The 18,148-nt window shown below is 36.8% G+C and overlaps 1 protein-coding gene across 2 annotated transcripts in view; it reads left to right on the forward strand.

Moving 5' to 3' along the window:
* Positions 1–18,148, forward strand: part of HMG20A (high mobility group 20A) — a 68,707-nt gene that overhangs the window by 16,419 nt on the left and 34,140 nt on the right. The window contains exon 2 of one of the 2 annotated variants that reach the window (XM_030317641.2): positions 12,539–12,620. The exons of the other annotated variant lie outside the window; for it this stretch is intronic. The gene's annotated coding sequence lies outside the window, so the exon portion shown is untranslated. The remainder of the gene's footprint in view (positions 1–12,538; positions 12,621–18,148) is intronic. 2 annotated transcript variants of the gene reach the window in all.

An 18,148-nucleotide genomic window follows, 5' to 3' on the forward strand; every position in this document is an offset into this window, starting at 1 on the left:
CTTACTTTTTAATTAAAATTTTTATGGTTTCTAAGCTAATTTCAATAAAATGAGATGCCAAATTGTATATTTGGTAGAAAATGGTAAGTCCAACAATTTGAAGCAGTGTTCAGGCCACTAACATGAAAAAAAAATTCCTGTTTACTACCAATTTTAGGCCAGATAAATTTCATTTCAAGAGGAACAGTTTTAAGGATTTATCATATTTCTTAATGTACTGTAAATGAGGCATTCTTTATGTCTAAAATCTAAATATTGTACTTAGAATTCTCCCATAAATTGAAAAAAAAATGCCAAATGTTTATTGTGCCTCTAATTATGTAGGTTCAGGGCTGTGGTGGAGAAAGGGGAATAGAACAGGAATGAGGATTTTGAGTGCTTAGAAAAGTTTCTGACATCATCGTCATCATCATTACTCTCCCTTTAGAGAGTTAATTGTTAATTTTCTGTTAATGAAATAATTTTTAAACCTTATCTATTTATTGATATTTGCACATTTACCAGACATTCATAGCTATTTTCATATCAATGAAATTAGGACTCATAGGAGTTTTAAAATGTCTGCTCTCAGGTATGACTAATTAACTTTCTGAATTTCACAATCCTCTGGTTGCTACTGCCAGCTTTTTCTTCAGGTTTTTAAAATGTAGATTAGTGACTCTAGAGCTAGTGAAATAATATATTAGAGGAATATTTGAATTTCTTTCTATAGTATTACAGCAATATATAAATGTGGTACATTATGGTTATAGAGGGGGTGGGGAGTTTCAAGTACAGGGAACTCTGCCATATGTAAGAACAGTCTTCTCAAGCTAATTGCCAATTTAGGGAGTGTATTAAATAAACATAATGGTTTTTATGTTTATTTCAAAAAAGGGGAAAGAGCAGCTTTGTTTTGCCAGAAAGACAATATCAGCTGCTACCCATTTATTTCCTAGCAAAACAAACTACTTGGAAAATTCTAATTGGCAGGTTTCTTCTCCCTGGCGTTTAATTAAAATCTTTCTCTAGCAATACATGATACTGAGGATAGTGTACAGATTCATTTATTGTACCAAGAAAGACTTGGGCCAACCATATCTTCATAGCTTTCAGGCATCACTAATTATGTGTCTTCTCTGATTTGTTTAACACTATCATTGGTAAGGAGTAGCGTAAATACATTGTTTACAATCTTCCCTATTATGCCTATGTCACCATTTCTAGAGTTGTAGTCATTTCTGCAAAGAGTTTAATGTTTTTTTTAGATAAGTAAAACTTTATCACACTAGAAATTACAACTCAATTTTTGTGTGCAGCTTAATGTCTGTGATGTAATAAAATAATCCTGGTACATAGGATTGGAACTGATCTCTATTTGCATCCTACCTTAGAGTGCTAACCTATAGATGAATATTGCTGCTCAAGGGAGTGGAAGACTAAGGATGAATTGATTGTAATTGCATCTTTATTATTAAAAATAGAAAATGCTTAGCCAATAGTAAAGCAACCATTTTTATATATCAAGGACACCATCTTGTTAGTCAACAGTTGATATCATCTGATAGGAGGCTTGAGTTCAAAGATTTGAAATTCAAAATGCTGTTTTTCAAATAGATTAAGTGGATTTAAATTCAGTGGTTTATCATTTTTTGAGTATAGTATAATGATTGTGAGAGCTTTTTTCCTCCTAAGCACTTACATTGTTAATTAAATCATTTCCTTTTTTTTTTTTCTTCCAAACTGTTCCTTAAGCATGTGTTTAACCTGGTGTGTTAGCTGAGTTTCATGTTTAATTGTTTCAGTACTTAGTAAGTATGCATGATAAAAAAATAAATTGTAGCTACAGATCTGAACTTACTTTGTTATGACCTGTAATAGTCTGCTCTACATTCTGCTCTTTGTCTTTCAAGGAAATCACATCACCCAAAACTTATAACCTACTTTACTACAATAGTGCTGCCATGTTTTGGGAGCCTAGAAGGCAGATTGAAATTTAACTGGCATCAAGGGATCTCAGTTGGTTTAACAGCTTCTCCTACCTTATTTGGCAGTGCATGTATAATAATATTGAATGGCATTCACTGTCAAGAGATTTTGGAGTTGATAGTAATAGAAATGTATTGCAGGAAAGAACATAGATACTGTGGTTAAAAGGTTATGGGAGAGAGGCACCTCGGTGACTCAGTTGGTTAAGCATCCGACTCTTGATTTCAGGTCAGGTCATGATCTCACAGTTCATGGGTTCAAGCCCTGTGTTGGGCTGTGCGCTGACAGCACAGAGCCTGCTTGGGATCTCTCTCTTGCTCTCCCCCCTGCTTACGCACAGTCTCTCCCTCTCCCTCAAAAATAAATAAACTTAAAAATAAATAAACAGTTATGGGAGAGACTAGAAATTAGTCTGGTAACTTGTTAATTTGAAGAGCTAATTTAAACATGTGTTTAAATATGTATGATACTGTGGAAAATAATCTCCCAGTTCAAAAATTAAGAGTAAACTCCATCATAAATAGAACTAAAGGTATATATGAAGCATTAAATCTTATGATACTCATTTATTTTATCTTTTCATAATTGTGTTTCTTTCATGGACATAAGCTATTTGATATAGTTTATTGTTCTTTTATTTACTAAGAAGGTCAAGGCTGAACTTTTTACTGAGTATTTACCAGCTCCATGTAACAGTCTTATTGGCAAACCAGATGCATCTTACACCCTAGAGGGTAAATTTGTGAGATATTACCTGTGAGTACAAATAGAGGGTACTAAAGATGTGATTTCATTGTAGGGAAGATATAGTTGTTTTTAATGTTGTTTTAATTTAAACTTTTTGTGTTCTATTTCATATAAACACGTCAAGGTTCCTTCTCCTGATCTCAAAACTGGCTTAAGGTGATCATTCGCTATTACGGAGCCAAATGTTATTGCTTATTCTAATGATAAAATACTGTATTCGTATTGTAAAAAATTTGAAATTTAAACACTCAAAACAAACATAACTTTTATACTTAGAAATTTAAAAAGAAAATAGTAAAAAAAAAAACACTTGAAGACAGTGGGTAGCCTCTTGAATAATTTTAAACAAGGCGTGATATGCATGATTAGACTTGTATTCTAGAATGATCACTGGCAGCTGTATGGAAACAGATTGGTGGCAGGAAGGACAGGTAGGAGGCTGTTGGTGTACTCAGGCCAAGAAAACTAAAGGCTTTAACTGGGGCATAATAACAGGAACACAGAAGAGAGGACAGAATCAGCTGGGCTTGGTAAGAGATTCAGTGTGGTGGGAAGAGCAGGGGAAATGGCTGAAAAGGACTCCAGGTTTTTTGCTTTAGTGACAGAGTGGAGTACTCTCAACTGACATGGAGAACATGGGGGCTGGAATAGATTTTGGGGAAAAGATGATGGATTCAGTTTTATAGCTATTAAGTGTAAATTGCCTATAGCACGTGAAAGGAAGATCCCTGATAATAGAGTTTAAGTGCCAAGCATTAGATGAATAAAAAGTCAATACCTCCAGAGGAGTTCAGAAAAGTCTGAGAGTTGGATGTCAAATGCTAAACTCACTTGGCTATCCTAGCACATTTAGTTTTCTCCTTTGTAAATCAGTGCATCATTGAGCAGTGTGCAGTTTAAGCGTTCAGTTCATTGTTGCTGATGAGAATCTTCACTTGTGTGTAGGATTTCCCTGGTTCAGTCTGATAGATGACCTTCACTGTCTTCAGGCATTTAATCCATCCATATTTCTGTGCCAGATCCATAAAAACATCAGTTTCATGGCACCTTTGGTCTTGGAGAGCACAGCCATGCAAGATTTTTTCTCTCAGATTCCAGTAAAGCATTATTGGCGCACCTGGGTGGCTCAGTCGGTTGGGCGTCCCAACTTTGGCTTAGGTCATGATCTCGGAGTTTGTGGATTCAAGCCCTGCGTAGGGCTCTGTGCTGACAGCTTGGTGCCTGAAGCCTGCTTCGGATTCTGTGTCTGCCTCTTTCTCTGCCCCTCCTCCACTCATGCTCTGTCTCTCTCTCTCTCTCTCTCTCAAAAATAAATAAACATTAAAACATTTAAAAAACAAATAATAAAGCATTGCTGTTGGTAGATTTTCCTTCTTGTTCTTACTTTATATTCTGCCTCAAAACTTCCCCAGAGTCATGAAGTGAATATATTTTATTTTGCGTAATTCATGTTGCAGATGATCTGTAGATAATCTTAAATCTGTCTTGATTAGTCTGTGAAATAAAGGACAAAATGGTAAGACTATTAGATTGTAGCTGTATAAAAGGGCAATCACAGATATGAAATGATAATACAAGCAAACTTTTAGTGTTGACTTTTTAATTTTTTTAATGCAGTTCCTTTTTTTTTTTTTTGGTTTTAATGTTTATATATTTTGAGAGAGAGAGTGCACACACAAGCTGGGTAAAGGCAGAGAGAGAGGGGGAGAGAGAGAATCCCAAGCAGACTGCACAGTCAGCGCAGAACCCAACACAGGGCTCCAACCCACAAACTGTGAGACCATGACCTGAGCCGAAACCAAGGGTCAGATGCTCAATTGGCTGAGCTACCCAGGTGCCCTGTGTTTGGCTTTTTGAACAGAATGCCTGAGTACTACCAGAACATACGTTATCTTGAGTGTGAAAAAATCTCATTCTTGTTTTATATTTATCTCCTGAACTTTATAGACTTTTAATGTAGAGACATTAAAATACACAATTCCATGAATGCTTCAATTGGCTCTTTGAGGTTAGAGAAACACTTTTATGTTTGTTCATGAAGTCCACTCTGATTCATCGCTTTAGACATAACCAGTGCTTTCTATATATTCGTCCTTATTTGGTATGTACTGGCCAAAATAATCACCCCTGACTTGACTTATTTTTTATCTAAGAAATACACTTCTCATCGTCCCTGCCTAAACATTTGGTGGTAGACATTCTCCAAATCCAAGTGAGTTAGGTATCTTTCATAAGGAACTGTGGTATTCTAATTTGTTAATCATTGAGAGATGTTCCTTCCTGCTCTCATAAGCATACAGATGTGACCAGCTATATACTGTAAATTTTGACCTACATTTAAAATTCATATTTTGATTAAAGATCTACAAGCTAGTAATCAACTCAGGTTGAAGCTTAACTTTAGAATACTTTGGTTGAAAGAGTAGAGTTCAACAGAGATGCTGAGAAAGCAAATGAAAGAAATATGGACTAATAAAAATACAGAATTCTAGAATTTTTAGAGCTGAAAGGAATCTCAGCAGGCATCAGAGAGTATTGGGATAACTGAAGGAATATGATTTAGAAGAGGGAGCAAGAACACTTGTTCTATTTTTCCCCAAAGGAGTAGAATGAGAACCCAAGGGCAGGAGCTCCTTAGGAATAGACTTGGAGTTCATCATGAAGAAAATCCTAATGGTCAGAGCCTTTCAGACATTCTCAAGAGAAGCATTCAGGTTGGGACCTGACCCTTGGGTGTGTAGTTAGACCTGATGATCTTTGTGGGAACTGTCAGTCCTGGAATTCTTACCTAAACGAATGCTTCCTTTTTTTCTTCTAACTTTAAAACAGTAAAGTGCACAAATGTTAAATGAACAAGTCAACAAATCTGTACATATATAGGCACCAGTGAATATTTCCAGCACTTCAGAAGGCTCTCCTGTCAGTACCCTCTTTCCCCCTTCCCTAGATAACCGCTATGCTGATTTGTGCCCCAAAGAGTAATTTTATCTGTACTTGAACATCACATAAATGGACTCACAGAATATTTACTCTCTGGGTCCGGTTTCTTTTGACATCCTTTTGTCTGTGAGGTTCATTTATGTTGCATGTAGCAGTAGTTCAATCTGTGCAGATGTTGTGCTGATCTCGTTGTGGAAATATACCATAATGTATCCTTGCCACTGTTGATGGAAATGGGTTGGTTCCATTTTGAGCCTGTTTTTAATAATGGGGCTATGCACATTCTTATACATGTCTTTTGATGAACATTAGTACTCCTTTCTCTAGAATATATTACTTAGGAATGCAATTGCTGGTTCATAGGATAGGTTAATTTTAGCAGTTACTGCCAGTTTTCCAGAGTGATTGTGCACATTTAAATTCCCACCAGCAACATAGGAGAATTTCATTTCCTCCTCATGCTTATCAACACTGTGTATTGTCAGTCTTTTATTTTAGCCATTTTGGTGAATAAGCTGTAGTATTTCTTTTTCTACGGTTATTGATCATTTAGATGGGCTCTTTTATGAAGTACTTGCTTTATTTTGTATCCCCTTTTTTAAAAAATGGATCATTTCTCTCCACCTTACTGATTTGTAGGAGTTCTTTATACATTCTGAATATGAGTCTTTAGGGGATGTACATGTTACAAATATTATTTCTGTCTGTGGCTTACTTTTTTACTTTTAATATGATCTTTGCTGAACAGATGTTCTTAATTTTGGTGAACTCCAGTTTATCATTTTTCTCTTCTCTGGTGAGTGCCTTTTGCTTCCTCTTTAAAAAGTTTTTGCCTAGGGGCGCCTGAGTGGCTCAGTTGATTAAGTGGTTAAATGTCCGATTTCGGTTCAGGTCATGGGTTCATGGGTTCAACCCCCACATCGGGCTCTGTGCTGACAGCTCAGAGCCTGGAGCCTGCTTCAGATTCTGTGTCTCCCTTTCTCTCTCTGCCCCTCCCCCACTCATGTTCTGTCTCTCTCTGTCTCTCAAAAATAAATAAACGTTAAACAAAAAAAAATTTTTAAATAAATAAAAATAAAGTCTTTGCCTAGCCCAAGACTATGAAGACATTTTGACCAATAATCAAAACAAAAAAAAAAAGAAATGCACAGAATTGTTTTATTTTCTCCCATAATTTAATTCTTTTTTTAAAAAGTTTTCTTTATTTATTTTTGAGAGAGAGAGACAGAGAGTGAGTGGGGGAGGGGTAGAGAGAGAGGGAGAGAGAGAGAATCCCAAGCAGGCTCTACGCTGTCAGCACGGAGCCCGATGTGGGGCTCGAACTCACACTGTGAGATCATGACCTGAGCTGAAACTAAGAGTCAGACTCAGCTGACTGAGCCACCCAGGTGCCCCTCTCATAACCTAATTCTTAAACTTTCAGCATTAGCTGTGAATAAGTAGATAATTATGATACCAAATCTGAAATTTACTATCAGGATAGACTTAGTTACTGCTTTGGTAACAACACCACTATGGAATCTCAGTGGCTTTTTTCCTCACTCATGCTACTTGTCCAAAGTGGGTTAACAGGGCTACACTATTTTTGGTCAGTTAGGCAAGGATGATGACAGAAACTCCATTGAAATATATGAGTTGACTCTCTCAGTTCCATGGCGTAATCTTACTCTATTCCTGAAAGGAGAACTAAAAATATTTGTAAATAGCTATAATGACTGTCACAGTTAATTTGGTTATATTACTTATCCTCTGTGTGAATCAGTTTGTTCACTATAAAACAGAGGCTAATGGTAGTATCTGCTTCATATGGTAGTTGTGAGGATTAAATGGGATAATACATGTAAAACCCTTAGAATAGTGCTGTTACTTAGTAAATAATACAAATGCTTGCCACTATTACTGCTATCATTATTAGGCTCTTACCGTGTGATAGATACCATACTACTTGCTTTACATGGATTAATTCTTCAAATAACTTCTGTAGTAGGCACTATTATTATCCTCATTTACAGGTGAAAGAACAGGTTCAGAGATACTAACTTGCCCAATTTCCATAGCTAAAAAATAAAAGATGGGATCTGAATCCAGACAGTCGGATAATAGAGCCTTCAGTATTAACCATGACTCACGTCCAGATAGCAAATAAATACTAACAGAAGAATTCAGAAATGCATACTGTGCTTAAAGAACTTTGTTTATGTACATGTATGTTCATGGTTATGATTTTTCTTTTTTTTTTTTTATTTTAGAGAAAGAGCATGAAAGCAGGGGAGAGGGGTAGAGGGAGAGAGGGAGAGAGAGAGAGAGAGAGAGAGAGAGAATGTTGAGCAGGCTCAATGCCCAGTGCAGAACCCAACACGAGACTTGGTTGCACAACCCTGGGATCATGACCTGAGCTGAAATCAAGAGTCGGGGGCGCCTGGGTGGCTCAGTTGGTTGAGTGTCCAACTTCGGCTCAGGTCATGATCTCATAGCTCGTGAGGTTGAGCCCTGCAACGGGCTCTGTGCTGACATTTCAGAGCCTGAAGCCTGCTTCAGATTCTGTGTCTCCCTCTCTGTCTGCCCTACCCCTGCTTGTGCCCTGTCTCTCAAAAGTAATAAATGTTAAAAAATTAAAAAAAAAAATGAAATCAAGAGTTGGATGCCCAACTGACTGGGCCACCCAGGTGCCCCCATGGTTATGGTTTGATTTTGTAATGTATGTAAATTATTATAAATTTATGTACATTATAAGTTATAGAATTATATTTATAATATATATTTATATAAATTTATTATATAAAGAAATAAATATTGGATTTTTAATATATTCCTATAGAATTGTTTTTAGTTCTGTCACTTAGTTTAATGTATTCTTTCATGGTGTTCAGTCATGGTGTGGCACCTAAACAAATTTAGAATTGATTTTGTCCTTCATTAGCAGATGAAGAAACTTGGGCCAGATCAGTTTAATGGTCCCAGAAGACACAGCTAGTTGGTGGCATGGCCTGAACTCAGAACCAGACTCCCTGACTCTGCAGCTCTTTCTGTTGCCTCAGGTTGCCCTGCTAAGTAGTTCATACAGCACATAATTCTTTCTCAAAAATTTGAAGTCCTTCGGTTCCGCCACTAAAATTGTGAGTGAATTTGTTGTAGAATTTCCTCATAGTTCACATTGGTACATCTTGATTTTAAGTTACCAATTTTTTCTTTTAAATATGCTAATGTTACTAAACACCCAGAGCCAAATTAGATATTTCAAGAGACTTTGTAATAAGAATAAATGCCTCCAGAGAAGATGCTTCTGTGGAAAAACACTGTAATGATGAGCTTTTTCATCTAACCAGATTTGGAGTCAAATTTCTGAAGGGAAAGAAATGACAGTGGAATTGGAGATGGAGTAAATATATTCTGTTTGAAGTATATCTGAAGATATATTAGCAAGAAGTAAAATGATAACTTATTTGTAAAAAGCTTGTTACTTTTTCTACCAGTGACATAAGAATATACATTTATCAACCTCAGATGTATTGTAATGTTCAGAATTAAACCTTTTTTTTTTTTTCAGAATTAAACCTTTTAGGGAGATGCCAAGCCATATTAAACTCATGGTCATGGATTGTTTTCCCATAATTAAATGAGATTTTTGTATGATAATTGCAGTGTGTTGTCATATAATTTTATCTGGAAAATTAACAGAGTATAAATTGAGTAAACCATACACTTCTAGACAATAGCAGGATTTGTCATTATATTGCTGTATGGTAGAGAAGAAAGAGGAAGTCACAACACTTCTTTTTCTCAGTATCAAAATCTCTCTGTTATCTCTCAGGAAAGCAAACCTAATCTGTGCTATGTGGTATTGCACTCATAAGGAAATATATTACTATTTTAAGAGTACAAGATGCTTTCCCCTGGTCTCCTGTAGTTTCAAACATTCATGTGTTAAGATAAACAGTTTCATAAAATTGAATGCAGAATTTAAATGAATTTTTTAATATAAAACACAAAGTTCATAAACTATACCCTCATACGTTTCCTGCTAGACATATTTACTCTTCTCTGCCCTGTAGGGCTAATTCTGATTTGAGAAAGAGAGAAAATGAATATATCACTAGAAATTCTCTCTAAGACTCCTTTCAGCAGTAAGCTGTTAACTCCTCTAATGGTGTGTTTTTCTGGAGAGGGGGGTGGAGAGAATCTGGTCAAAGAGAATTTTAGCTTTATGTGTAGTCAAATGTTAGAAAAGAAAGTGTATTCATATATTGTGTGTCAGATTAAAATTTAAGTTTAAAAAGCCTGTGATTCTTGGGGGTGCCTGGGTGGCTCAGTCAGTCAAGCAACCGACTTGATTTTGGCTCAGGTCCTGATCCCAGGGTCGTGGAATTGAGCCCTGCATTGGGCTCAACACTGAGCGTGGAGCCTGCTTAAGATTCTTTCTCTCTCTCCCTCTGTCTCTTAAAAAAAGAAAAAAGTCTAGGATTCTTGATGGCATTTCCTCTTTTTAAAGTAACATAACCATCAGGGCGCCTGTGTGACCAACTTCTGCTCAGGTCATGATCTCATAGTCGAGCCCTGCATCAAGCTCTCTGCTGTCAGCACAGAGCCTGCCTCGCATCCTCTGCCCCCTTTCTCTCTGCCCCTCCCTCCTCTCAAAAATAAAATAAACATTAAAAAAATTTTGTTTAATCATTAAAGAAAATAAAGTAACATGACCATATTACTGGATGTTGGAAAGTTAAAACAAAGTAGAAAGTAATTATTCATAATTCTACCACCCTAACATAATTACTTTGAGTATTTTGGTTTCCTTACAATCTATTTCTTTTGTATCTGGTCTTCTAATATAATTATAGTCTTGTATAATACTTTCTCATAAATATTTCGTTGACAACTTTGTAACATGATTAGCAAAATAGCTTTCACATTCTTTTTTGGTTTGCAGAGCACATAAAGAAATATTGATCCCCACAATAACTTTTTTTTTTTTTAGTGTGTATTTATCTTTGAGACAGAGCTTGAGCAGGGCAGGGTCAGAGAGAGAGGAAGACTGGGTATCAGAAGCAGGTTCTGCATTAACAGCAGAGAGCACAGAGAGCCCAATGCAGAGCTCGAACCCATGAACCGTGAGACCATGATGTGAGCTGAAGTGGGGCGCTTAACATACTGAGCCACCCAACATACTGAGCCACCCAGGCACCCCTAAGATAATTATAGTCTGTATAATATACTTTCTCATAAATATTTCGGTGAAAACTTTGTAACGTGATTAGCAAAAATAGCTTTCACGTTCTTTTATGGTTTGCAGAGCACATAAAGAAATATTTATTTGTCCTTTACAACATCTTTTTGAGTTAAGTAGGGAAGGTATCAGCCCCATTTTACATATGAAAGTATTGAAAGCAGATAATCATATAATGCCTCTACTTGGTTGCATAGTGGATTTCTGTTCTTGACAGAAGTAATTTGCACTAACACAAGGAAGTAGATGTATTTAATGCAGAAGGAAGAGCAAAATAAATCGTTGTATACATTCTTACTCCCTGGGACCTAGTCCTGCCTTACTGGACAAGTGAGTCTCGCAACAGCAGTAGGCAACTCTGGAAATACAGATTTTGTCAGATTTTAGTAAATACACTAAACACAAGAATCTTTGAGGTGATTTAATTAGTCTGGTTACTCTTCAGTTAGAGTTACAACTAAAGTGGTGTTAAACCTGTTTTTCTGTTACCTGAAAACAAAGGAAACAAAATCATAAGCTTATAATAACCAGGAAGGTAACATCCATCCACTTGGTCTGAATTGCTTGGGTAGAGTGAGAGCCTAGAGGCCCTGTGTATGAAGGGCAGGCCTTATCATATTGGGTAGGTTACTTAAGGGAAAAATGTTCCTAGGAAACTGGACTTGTAGAGCATGATATATGTCAAATTTGAATTCGGTAGCCATTTGATTTACTGAAGCCCTGAGCATTGTGACAATTTAGGATTTATAAGCAAAATATAGAGGGGCACTTGGGTGGGTGGCTCAGTCAGTTTAACATCTGACTTAAGCTCAGGCCACGATCTCATGGTTTGTGAGTTCGAGCCCCGCGTCAGACTCTGTGCTGACAGCTCAGAGCCTGGAGCCTGCTTCAGATTCTGTGTCTCCCCCATGCCTGTCTGTCTGTCTCTCTCTCTCTCTCTCTCTCTCTCTCTCTCTCAAAAATCAATAAACATTTTAAAAAATTTTTAATAAATTTAAAAAATAAAAGCAAAATATATAAATATAATTCTGAGTTTTAAATATTCTCCATTTTAAACTGTTATATTAAGTACATTGCAGTTGTGTCTTATTTGTTTTGTGAGGACAACTGAATTTCATTTTACTGTTCACAGTAGTGAAGACAATATATTACTGCTGGGCCTCCCTGCATCTAAAGTGTTTTTGGTATTTTGTCTTCAACTTTTGGCTGAAGAAAAATTCCCTACTGCCCAAAGCTCTGTTTTTCTTTTAGGAATTCTCCCTAAGAAGAGAATTTTTTGTAAGTGAGTTGATTAAAATGAAGAATGCTTTCTTTGATAGAGTCTCTTTCCTTTTATTACACTATCGTTTTTATAAACAGTTCAATTTTCCTTCTCAAAACATGCCATCTTCTAGTATTCATTGGCTTTGAAAGGGTAAAAGATTTGGGAGTTATTGCTTGTAATAGAAAGGAACATTCTTTCCTTCTCTTCTTCACAGTGTTGTTTCACAGCTGCAGGTTTCAGCTGAAGAGAACAGTGTAAAATGTAAGAAAATAGAGGAGCACTGTTCCTTGAACCAGTAAGGACCCTTACCCTAGAACTGTTAACCAGGAAGTTTTTGTTTGGGTCAAAATACTAGGGACCTTTGTTTCTTCTGCTTTCTCATATTTTGCCTTCCTCAGATTCTAGGCTTGAATCATTTTGTTTTAGAGCAAGAAAGGAATCCTATCTACCTCCTTGATAACGAAAGTGGATTCCAAACATGTGAGTACTCTGTTCTTAGTGTTCCTTCTCAGGCATTCACTCAGCTGGTATTTTCTGTTTCCTTCAGATCTCAGATGTGATTTGTGAATTTATTATGATAATTAACAGTTATCTTAGCTCTTCACTCCATCTGTTCATCTGTATCTCTTCCCTATTTTTCTCATACATTTAAATAAATAAATAAATAAATAAATAAATAAATATCATTATACACATCAGCTACAACCTTTACTTTTTTTTTTTTTTTTTTTTTTTTTTTTTACTGTTTGTCCATCTGTCCCCCACTACATCATGAACTATAAAAGGACAAGAATTTCCTGTCAAATCTCATTTAGCACTGTGTCTTCAATGCATGTCATAGTTACATATAATCAGCTGTGAAAAGCAGTATTTTTCAGCTTTAAAACTCATTTCAAACTCATTGAAAACTCATTTCCCCTCTTGATAAACATAAAATTCCTCTATTCTAATATACCCTCCATGAGAATCACCCAGAAGTAAGTGAAAAAATATACAAATGTAGCGTCACCAAACAAGAACATTAACTCTCTGTACTTTGTGTACTTAATTGCTTTGGTTTTCCAAATGTAAATTAGATTATAACATTGTGTATCATTGAAAATGCCTTTTTGTATACCTATGGCCTCCCAGAGGGAGTATGCCCTTTATGGCATTCTCCTTCCCCACCTACCTCCCACCCTCCACCGCCCCCCCCCCTCATGCACACCCACTTTTTACTGTTTCATAGTACCCTGGTGTCCCAGGAAATTGTTTGGCAAAGCACTCTACACAGAGTAATGCCAAGTTTTATTGGGTTACTTTAACTCTTAGTTCCGGTGCTAGGCCAGAAGTTGTCCTACTTGGGCAGTTATCTCCTTGTTTACAAATATAAAAGCAGTGGTTAGGTAGTCTGTGTAGGAAGGGCCACTTGGGACCCGCAGTCACCATGAAAAGCCAGATAGGTGGACCGTGAACTCAAAAGGCAACACCCTGCTTGTAAAATGACAAATTTTGCTTTGGAAGAGGTGTTTATTTTCCCTGTGTCGCTGCTGTGCTTTACACCAATAATGCAAAACATTGTTTCGAGATGTTTGGGGTTTTCTTTCTCTTCACAACACATTTTGTGTCCTAATGGTAACAATTCTCCATCAAGGTTCCATTGAGGGGAAACAGTTCGTGTACAGTAATCAAACTGTCTAGAAGGAAATCTAAACAGTGCTCAGTTTCTTTTGATGATCTAATACTTCCATATTTTTAAAAGAAAATATCTGACTCAAAAGTTTGTAAAACTTTCACTTCCAAAAATCATAAAGAAGGAAGATTTATGTTTGTTTCTAATTCTGGCCTCGTCTTCCCACTTCTCACTGTTTTGAAAACAGTATCTCTAGACCAAGGACAATAAGACTATAAAATTCTATAAAGCAATTCTACGTACCACTTGACACTAAGCACAATCTTGGTCACACAGTAAAGGTGCTCAACAAATGCTTGTTGTTGAAATATAAACTCTACAAGCATTTGCATTAAATGAGGCTGGATTATTTCTTTGGTGGCCCCCAAAAACACTATACGATATTTAACTTCACAAAAACTACAAGTAGCGTATTTTCAGTATAGCCCGCCCTTTATCATTAAACAAGTTACGAGTCTGCAGTTGAAATATATGCAGGCCACAACTTATAGATTTTATTCCTAATTTCTTTTCAGTTATTTTGAACTGAGAAATTGGTTCTACCTCCAAAAATACGTCAAGAATCTAACCACTTCTCACCACCTCCACTACTACCACTGTGAGCCAAGCCATCATCTTTCAGATGGATTATTGCAGTAGATTTCCAAATGAACTCCTTACTTCCGCCCTTGACCCTCTCCATTCTTCATTCTGTTCTCAAAACAGCAGCCAGAGTGATCCTATAAAAATGTTAGACCCCATATCTACGTGAGGTTTACTCAAACCCTCTAGTGGCTTCTCTGACTAAAAAGCAAGTCCTTACCATGACTTACAAATCCCTCTGGAGTCTGGTACCCAGTCAGCTCTGGATCTCACCTATTTTTGTCCCTATGTCAATCCACCACGTTTTCCTCCTTCAGTCACTTTCCATTGTACTAGTTGTTCCTCCTGCCTGGACCACTCTGTGCTCACATACATGCATAGCTCTCTGCTTCATCTCCTTCAGGTCTCAGTAAACTCTTTACTGGCCTCTACTTAAAATTCCAAGCACCCTCTTCCCTTGAACTCTTCCTGGCCTCTCTATGGGCTCTGTTTTTTTCTTAGTACTTATCACTATGTGACATTATTCATTTTACTTTTTTTTTATCTTGTTTTTTGTCTGTCTTTCCCAGTATACTGTGAGGTATGTGAGGGCAGGGATTTTTGCCTGTTTTGATCTGCACAGTATCCCTAGTGCACAGAAAGTGCCTAGAATGTTAGATGCTCAATAAATATTTGTTGATGAATGAATCCATTTCCTTATTGTTTAATTCCTATACTACCCTAACAACATTTTTTAAAATTACTAATATTTATAGTTATAGGAGCCTAGGCTCTAGATTTTAGAAATAGAAAGCCATATTTTCTGCCCACCCCTGCCTAACCCCCAGCCAGACATACACCTCCTTATACCCTTCTCTTGAAGTGACCCTAAGCCTTATATGTATACTCTAATTATCTCCCCCATACTAACTACCTCACCCCACCCAAAAGTAAGTACTTAATTATCTTTCTCCCTCTCATCTACCATATCAAAACCTACAGTGAAAGAGTTCTTAGCTGAATTACACTTAACTGAACCCCAGTTAACTGCCTGATGGGATTAGCCAGTGTTCTTATTCGCTCTGTAAAACATATTGATTAATGCCTACAGCCTACTGACTGCTCTTAGCTTAATGTTCATGGCTGGTAGACAATTCTCTTTGTGCTATCACGAACTCCGGTTAAAGAACTTGCATATCAAAATCAGTTTTATTTATTCCTAAACATGTTTATAGGACTATCTTCTTATAAATTATGTAATTATAATACATTAAATATGTAATATTTATGGTAATTTTTAATTCATAAACTTTATATTTTATAGTGGTTTTAGGTTCACAACAAAATCTAGCAGAAAGTACTAGCAGAAAGTGCTAAGAATTCCCATATATTCCCTGTCCTCACACATGCCACAACCTCTTCCATTGTCAGCATCCCCAACCAGAGTCGTCCATTTGTTACAGTCAGTGAGCTTACATTGACATAATCATCACCCAAAATCCTAGTTTACATTAGGGTTCACCCTTGGTGTTGTACCTTCTATGGGATTTAACAAACATATGATATATATCCACTGTTGTAGTATTGTACAGAATAGTTCACTGCCCTAAAAATCCTTTGTGTTCTGCCTGTTCACCCCTGCCTCCCCTCTAATCCTGGCAATCACTTATCTTTTTACTATGTGCACAGTTTTGCCTTATCTGGATGTCATATGGTTGGAATCAGAGTATATAGCCTTTTCAGATTGACTTCTTTCACTTGGTAATATGCATTTAAGTTTACTCCATATCTTTTCATGGCTTGATAACTCACTTGTTTTTAGCACTGAATAATAGTCCATTATCTGGATGTGCCACAGTTTATCAGCTTGCCTACTGAAAAGACATCATGGTTGTGTCCAAATTTTGATGTTATGAATAAAACTGCTATAAACATTCATGTGCAGGTTTTTAGTGAACGTAGGTTTTTAGTTCCTTTGAGTAAATACCAAGGAATGCAATTGCTGGTAAGGAAAGTGAATAGTTTGGGGGCACCTGGGTGACTCAGTTAAGTGGCTGACTCTTGATTTCAGCTCATGTCATGATCTCACAGTTCGTGGTATCGAGCCCCATGTCAGGCTCTGAGCTGGGCATAGAGCCTGCTTAAGAATCTCTCTGTCCCTCTCCCTGTACCCCTTCCCTATTCATGATCTCTCTCTCTCTCTCGCTCTCTCTCTCTCTCTTAAAAAAAAAAAAAAGGAAGAAAGAAAAAAGAATATGACACACCAAATGGTCTTCCATAGTGGCTGACCCATTTTGTGTTCATTCCCACCAACAATGAATAGAGTTCCTGTTCTAAATCCACATCAGCATTTGGTGTTGTCACTGTTTTGGATTTTTTTTTTAAATTTTTTTTTTAATGTTCATTTATTTTTTGAGAGAGAGACAGAACACAAACAAGGGAGGGGCAGCACAGAACCTGAAGCAGGCTCCGTGCTCTGAGCTGTCAGTGCAGAACCCAATGCCCTCCAAGATCATGACCTGAGCTGAAGTTGGATGCTTAACAGACTGAGCTACCCAGGTGCCCCTGTGTTGGATTTTTAATAGCCATTGTAATCATTTTAATAGCTATGTAGTTGTATCTCGCTTTAATTTTCAGTTTCTTAATGACGTGATATTGAAGATCTTTTCGTATGCATACTTGCCATCTGTATATCTTCTTTAATGAGGAGTCTGTTCAAGTCTTTTGCCCATTTTTAAAATGAATTGTTTATTTCTTACTGTTAAGATTTACGAGTTCTTTGTGTATTTTTGGTAAAAGTTTTTTTATCAAATGTGTCTTCTGCATATACTTTCTCCAAATCTGTGGCTTGTCTCCTCATTCTTTTGACATTGTCCTTTTCAGAGGAACAGTTTTTCATTATAATGAAGTCCAGCTTATAAGTTCTTTCTTTCATGGATCATGCCTTTGTTGTTTTGTCTAAAAAGTCATTGCCATACCCAAAATCATCTAGATTTTCTCTATGTTATCCTGTAGGAATGTTGTAGTTCTGTGCTTTACATTTAGATTTCTGATCTATTTTGAGTTACTTTTTGTGAAGGGTGTAAGGTCTGTGTCTAGATTCTTTTTTTTTTTTTAATGTTTATTTACTTTTGAGAGAGAGACAGAATGAGAGCAGAGGTGGGGGTGGGGGGCGGGCAGAGAGGGATACAGAATCCAAAGCAGGCTCCAGCCTCTGAGCTGTCAGCACAGATCCAACGTGGGGCTCAAACCCACAAACTGCGAGATCATGACCTGAGCCAAAGTTGGACACTTAACTGACTGAGCCACCCAGGCACCCCTCCAGCACCATTTGTTAAGAGACAGTCTGCTTTATTGTATTGCCTTTGCTTCTTTGTCAGAGATGGGTTGACTATTTTTATACGGGTTTATTTCTGGACTCTCTATTCTATTCCATTGATCTATTTGTCTTGTCTTTTACCAGTACCACACTATCTTGATTATTGTAACTTAATAGGAAATCTTGAAGTTAGGTACTGTTGGTCTCCCACCTTTGTTCTTCTCCTTCAGTATTGAGTTGGCTATTTTGGGTCTTGTGCCTCTCCATATAAACTTTAGAATCATTTTTTTTACATCCACAAAATAACTTGCTGGGATTTTTACTGAAATTGAGTTGAATCTATATATCAAGCTGAAAAGAACTGGCATCTTGACAATATTGAGTTTTCCTGTTCGTTAACATAGAATATTTCTCCACTTATTACTTCTTTGACATCTTTCATCAGAGTTTTAGGGT

Source organism: Lynx canadensis, chromosome B3 (assembly GCF_007474595.2).
Source record: "Lynx canadensis isolate LIC74 chromosome B3, mLynCan4.pri.v2, whole genome shotgun sequence".
Lineage (NCBI taxonomy): Eukaryota > Metazoa > Chordata > Mammalia > Carnivora > Felidae > Lynx > Lynx canadensis.